Below are 7,704 nucleotides of genomic sequence, written 5' to 3' on the forward strand. Positions count from 1 at the left end.
TTAATAAAGTGTTCATAATATGGGGTATTGATTAATTAATTAATTAACAGTAAGGGGTGTTAACAGAATAAAATGGTCGGAAACCTGAAGCATAAGTTTTATGTTTTAATTTTTTGGTGATACCCTGATCTGCCGAAAAAAGTAGTATACATGAAGTTTTTCTTATTCCCATGATTCTTTCTAAAACCGGAAATGATGCTTTATCTAGATGAAAACGTCACGTCTTGTGGTGTGAAGAACGACTTTGTAAACAGTAGCGTGACGTAAGAGATCATTTTTTGCTGATGCAAATAACGAAAAAAAAAAGGGGATAGAATAATTGAATAGAAAAAACCCACCCAACCAATCAGAATCTCTTTATTATATGTGATTGAAGTTTAGACAATTAATTAAATATCTGTGTGAATGTCCCTTTTTTTCGCTTGCAAAATGGTGGTATATCTGTGTACAATAATATAAGTTTTGATAAATATAGAATTGAACGTGTTCCTCAGGGTTTATCACTTAACTATCAGCAAATACCTTTACCGATATCAATTTGAACCTACCAACCGATGGCTTCTCAGGGAGAATAAAGGTGTAATCTGATAGAAAGATGTCATCTGATAAAAATGGTGTCATCTGGTAGACCGTCATCGACAGACTTCAGAATTACCGGGTACTCTCACCAGACTTGGATTTCTCGAAATAATCTTAAACTGAAGTTTGAGGGTTTTTTTTTTTATCTGAGCTGTCAAAATTTTAGCAAGATCTCAGACATGCATGTAAGTCCCAAGTTTCGACTTAAGCCCCCCCCCCCCCCCCCCCCCCAAGAAATTCAGACCAGAAAAAAAATGAAACGATTGTCCTTGAGAAGAATCCTACAGGAACAGTAATTTTTCTACCGGAAATTCAAATTTCCTAAGGATTCTAATTTTGATTCTATATTTCATACAGAATACAGTGTATTTACAGTCATTTTCTATGAGGGAGTGGGTTTTTTTTTTTCTGTAGAAGAAATTTAAAAATCCGAAAAAAATATATTACTCATAATCAGGAAAGATTAAAAAATTCAAAGGAAAAGAAAAGAAAAGAAGAAGATTGTGATTTGCACCTGTCAGGTGAGAATTTTCTGTAACAAAGGAGGATCCGGTGACAGCGTGGGTCTGGGGATGCTACGTATGCTGTACACCAGCAGTGGCGGATTTAACGTAAATCGTGGTATCTTGTTTAGAAAAATATACTAAACGATAAAATAAGCAATAATTCCTTCCACTCCTGGAGAAATAAATGAAAAAATCTTTTGATTTCTTGAATTGCTTAAAATTTGCGTAATTTTATTAATTTCACCATATCAAAAATGATAGAAAATAGTACAAATGACTGAGTAGGAAACATATTTCAAGCCCTATAAAATTTGTAAAATCCAGGAGTTTCGGGGGCTTCGCCAGACCCCCTGCCTCATAAAGTGGCGCCCCCCGTAACCGCAATTCCTGATTGATTGAGTGTGTCTTGCTTAACGTCTCGAGAATTTTTCACTCATATGGAGACGTCACCAAGACAGGTGAAGGGCTTCAAATTTAGGCCTATGCTCGGCGCTTACGGCCATTGAGTAGTGAGGGTTCTTTAGCTTGCCACACCGACTGTACACGGGACATCCGTTTTTAAGGTCATATCCGAGGACCCGTGACATTCACACCTGATGCCGAACGTTTGGCGATGGAACTGTCACTACCCGTTTTAACGACTTGGGTCTGTCACGGCCGGGATTCGAACCCCGGCCTACCGCATGCGGGGCGAACGCTCTAACCTCTCGGCCACCGCGGCGGTATTCCTGGATCCGCCCCTGACCAGTATAGGCATGTTATACAACAATATAAAGGTCACGTCACTTACTGGGTCACTATGTCGTAAACATACATGTAGTTCTCCTTATTCTATTATAGAATCAAACTCAGACCGGATGTAACCGCAGAATCAAACTCAGACCGGATGTAACCGCATAAAACTCAGACCGGATGTAACCGCACAGATGTTCACCATATAGAATCAAACTCAGACCGGATGTAACTGCACAAATGTTTATATAGAATCAAACTCAGACCGGATGTAACCGCACAAATGTTCATATAGAATCAAACTCAGACCGGATGTAACCGCACAAATGTTCATATAGCATCAAACTCAGACCGGATGTAACCGCATAAATGTTCACCATATAAAATCAAACTCAGACCGGATGTAACCGCACAAACTCAGACCGGATGTAACCGCACAAATGTTCATCATATAGAATCAAACTCAAACCGGATGTAACCGCACAAATGTTCATATAGAATCAAACTCAGACCAGATGTAACCGCATAAATGTTCACCATATAAAATCAAACTCAGACCGGATGTAACCGCACAAACTCAGACCAGATGTAACCGCACAAATGTTCATCATATAGAATCAAACTCAAACCGGATGTAACCGCACAAATGTTCATATAGAATCAAACTCAGACCGGATGTAACCGCACAAATGTTCATATAGAATCAAACTCAGACCGGATGTAACCGCACAAATGTTCATATAGCATCAAACTCAGACCGGATGTAACCGCATAAATGTTCACCATATAAAATCAAACTCAGACCGGATGTAACCGCACAAACTCAGACCGGATGTAACCGCACAAATGTTCATCATATAGAATCAAACTCAAACCGGATGTAACCGCACAAATGTTCATATAGAATCAAACTCAGACCGGATGTAACCGCACAAATGTTCATGTAGAATCAAACTCAGACCGGATGTAACCGCACAAATGTTCATATAGAATAAAACTCACACCGGATGTAACCGCACAAATGTTCATATAGAATCAAACTCACACCGGATGTAACCGTTCAAATTTTCAAGAAAATAATAAATGACCTAAAACTATCAAGTTCAATTAAATTCTAAGCTGTAAATAGTGTTATGGGGACATACTGTATAACTAGTATATATATACTGTATATACATAAGAAAGGGAAATTTCAAGGGTGTGCTCTTCTTAACTCAAGAAAACGGATACATATTGATTTTACATGCGTATGATCTAGACGTTTGTTCTATACAATCCCCTCCACTCGCACAAGGATACTTCTCCCCGTTGTCTGTCCAACATCAGTAAAAGAAATTATATGGTACCTTAAACGATGCTCGTTCATCGTCCTTGGACATAAGTACTGGTTCGGTTGACAGGTAAATGTGGGTTGTCATTGGCTGCTGGGCAAGCGACTGGCGAATTGATCCATGCAGGAACAATTATCATTCCCTGGCAGCCTATAATGTTTCATGTTGGAAGACATTGTAGGCCTCTATCGTGAATTGTTTTTTGCAGTTTCATTATGATCAAAGTACGTAATAATGCATGTATAATGACTGTCTATTTACATATGTCGGTACGACACAGAACAATGGCCAGGCATAGGCTTTTGAGCACAGCTGAAAACTATATCATGTTTATGATTATAATTAGAAAGTACTTACTCCAAATATGTAAAGTTTATTCCATGTGACTATTCTATGATAATGCAGATTTTCACATCTTCCTTGTGTGTATTCCACGGTAACCCTTGATCTTACATGTAACTATGCCGTAATGCTGTTTTTCTGTGAATTTGTGGTTTATTGTAGTATAATTATATTTATGATGATATTAAATTCAGAAATAAGTATAGAAAACTCTACACAGTCACAAAGCCGATTGAGTATACTCGACTAGTTTCTTTACTTCTTCAGGAGTATCATAAATATTCACTATACATGAACAACTAGAGTATACTCAATCATGAATATTCACTATACATGAACAACTCGAGTATACTCAATCATGAATATTCACTATACATGAACAACTCGAGTATACTCAATCATGAATATTCACTATGCATGAACAAAACGAGTATACTCAATCATGAATATTCACTATACATGAACAACTCGAGTATACTCAACCATGAATATTCATTATACATGAATAAAACGAGTATACTCAATCATGAATATTCACTGTACATGAACAACTCGAGTATACTCAATAGTACTTTGAATCTCTGATAAGTATCCTTGTTTTTTGTTTTTTTGTTTGTTGGGTGTTTTTTTTTTTTGGCTATTTTTGTGGGTTTTTTTTGTTTGTTTGTACATGTATGTTGATATTTTGATTTTTTTTTTTTGCAAAATAAATTGTTGCCTCCTTGCTTTTTGAGATGATGGTTATTTTGAAATAATCTTCTAAGACAAAAAACTTTGTATCAGTGTTGGGTTTTCAGAGTTTGAGGATCATGACAAGTGAAACAATATACTTATGCAAATCGGATTAATTTTATTCATTTTCACATTACTGTATACTTTTTTTGGTAAGAAAATCCCATCTTTTCACCCTGGTGATACTTCACTTTTGTCGAGGGTCGGGGTGAAAGGGGGAGTAGTCATCAGGGTCCTTGTACATATATACATGTATTGTACAATCGTAACTACTCGCTATTTCCGTAACCGCAAATGAACCTCGTATGTGGATCGACGCTCAATCGGATCACGCGCTCGCCCTTTTCCGTAACCGTTAAGAAGACTCGGACGTGGATCGGCGCAATAATTGCATCAAATCGATGCATTTCTTCGCCGGAAGCGCGCCTGTGGATGAGGTTAAAGGACCAGAACTGAATCCCTGTATAATGTGTTATTTATATTTTCACCGCAGATTCAATTTTGGCATCATTATATTAACATCTTATTCACTGAAATAAAATCTGTAAGTGGAAATAAATAGTATTAGAATACCTTAGATATGTATGATATCTCAGATGCATTTGAAAGCTCGCGTTTTATATTATAACGTACGACTGTGCCGTCATAGTTGTATTTGTGTACACATGGCAAAAGACTCTGATGGCGTCGATCCACATACGAGGTTCATTTGCGGTTACGGAAATAGCCGAGTAGTTACGATTGCATCAGAGTCTGTTGCCATGTGTACAAATCTGTAACTATGACGTCACAGTCATACGTTACAATATGAAACGCGAGCTTTCTAATGCATCTAAGATATCGTTTTCCACCTATACTATACGCTGTATATGTTTATATATTAGAGTGAATAAGACGTTAATGATACCAAAATTGAATGTGCGGTGAAAATATAAATAACACATTATACAGGGATTCAGTTCTGGCCCTTTAACCTCATTAACAGGTGCGTTTCCGGCGAAGGACTGCATCGATTTGATGCAATTATTGCGCCGATCCACGTCCGAGTCTTCTTACCGGTTACGGAAATGTCTTGACAAAATGTAGATCTATTGTTGGTGTGAAACTTTGAAAATAATCTTGTATAATTTAATTTCATTTGTGAACTCCATTTCATTGGTTGATTTGAGTTTATAGACATTCTTTATCCCATATATAAACCATGTTGCCGTTGATTAAGTCGCGCCATATGACGTCTTTGGAATGACGTTTGGCTCTTCTGTTTCCGTTTTGTTGCCACGACAATATTGATCCTCGTCATATAAAATTCATACTTCTTTTATAATTATTCATCAACGTACATCAAATGCGCTTTACTAAATTAAATTAGAAGTAATCAAAGTAATTTATACTCCTTTTAGAAGACATAAAATAAGTTGGGACAGTTTTCGGTCTTTTATAATACGCCTCGCGGTTTAACATGCCTAAACTGCCTCCAACGTACTCATGTTAAGGGAGTACAATTTACTTTTATTCCTTTAGTAAAACGTTGCGTCTCCTACCGTGGCCTTAGTCCCTGGGGGCGAAGAAATCGAATAATAAAGTTCACTCTTTACACGACACGCGAATGTCTGCGTATTAATCAGATAGACAGGGAATCTTTGGACGGAATCTTTCTTTACTTTCCCTTTGTTTTAGTGTGAGTATTATCTACGCTAATAGCCCCCTCCTGTTGGGTCCTATCCCTGAAGATCAGACTACACACATATGCGTTTAATCTGTTCAGTTTGTTGGTGTTTTTATTGTTGTTTTTATTTACATGTATCGACTTTTTAGAAGATGTCTTTTTTTTCAACCCTAAATAAAAAGTGACCAGTATTAACTGGTCTTGATCATTTGCTGGGTACCAGGATTTTGTCATCCCATAATTTTTTTTAATTTGCTAGGTGGGTGAAAATGTAGAAATTACAAAATGACAGTTTGAAGTTTTCATAGGAGTTTGGTAGGTCTAGCCTTGTGGTGTTAGAGAATTAACACACCAATAAAGTTTCATTATATTTTGATAGTTTAGATCATCAAGTAAGCTGGGAATCAATTAATGTAATTAATGCAAATAACTCAAGTTATCGACACTTTTAACAATGCATTCGCGTTTATAATCAATTAGAGAAAATAAACGCGAGCATCAATGTGACTGTTTTCTAATCAAGACGTTGTTATCCATCAATTAATTATCTAAATGAACAACTTGGAGCTGTCATATGTTAAATCATTAATCAGCTTTTACTGTATTGTACAAAAAGAGTCTTTATATGTAGTTAAGGACACACTCAAACAGCGCTCTGATGTGGTTGATGCCGGAAAGATATTGCATGCGCCAAACGATGCGCAGCGGTTATTGTCATAATGACGTTCTCCGCAGCATTAGATTTATTTCAGTATCCGTGAGAAAATCTGTATTCTTTAGGCGGCAGAATTATTTCATTAACTGATTCACTCTCATTTCGAACGATTACAAATCTCGTATCATCAAATGCTTACAGCTATTAGCTTTACGGAGCGACGACTCGAACGATACCAACAATGTCTGCAGAAATCAATTAAGAAAGTGATTTCTTTGTTATCATGCTTTCTATTTCTCCAGGAACAAAGTTATCACGGAAAGAAAAGAGGACCTACTTAGCGACACCATCGTGAAATATTGATTATCATGTAAGAAGAAAAAACTGCGTCCTTTTCTGCAACATGCTCCGATTTGATAAACATTTGATTACCTAAACATTCTCTATATAGACTGGCAACTTGAATTGATTTTATGCAGATAAATTGATGTTAATAGTTTCATGAAGAATGTGTATGATATTTTATTCCCATAAAAACGTCAGCATCACGAGTGATTGTTTTCCATATATCTATTCGAGAATTTTCCTTCACTTTCACTCCGATTCACCGTTTTTGGGAATGAAGGGGACTCCATCACTTAGGACTTGAATTTCTCTATATTTACATTCACTTTTGACGAAATTGTTGGAAAATATGTTTTTTAGTTTATGTTTTGCTTTGAATTGAATTTCGAATAATAAATAAGACTTACCCGTATTACATGTATATGATGGTTTGTCTTGTGAGGTTAGAGTTTGCCCTTCTTGAACTTTTCCCTTTAACATCGTTCAAATATGGAAATTATTACCAAATATGGAGACAAGTCGAGGTCAGGTGATTTTCTGTTGTTACATTTGAATACCTCACAGGTCAATAATATCTATTTTACGTACTTGAGACTATCAATATTAAATAAAATATAAACAAAATATAAATAATAAAATGACCTTTGGTTTGTGAAACGGGAGACGAAAGTCGCAAACATTGCTGAAATACATGTGCAAAACGCGGGTTATACATTTTTCTGTAAAGTCTGCGCCCTTCACAAACCAAAGAAAACATTTTTATGTTTTTAGTAAAGCGTTCAAAAAGATAAAACAGAAAACCGTAACAATAACAAA

Source organism: Ostrea edulis, chromosome 9, assembly GCF_947568905.1.
Source record: "Ostrea edulis chromosome 9, xbOstEdul1.1, whole genome shotgun sequence".
Lineage (NCBI taxonomy): Eukaryota > Metazoa > Mollusca > Bivalvia > Ostreida > Ostreidae > Ostrea > Ostrea edulis.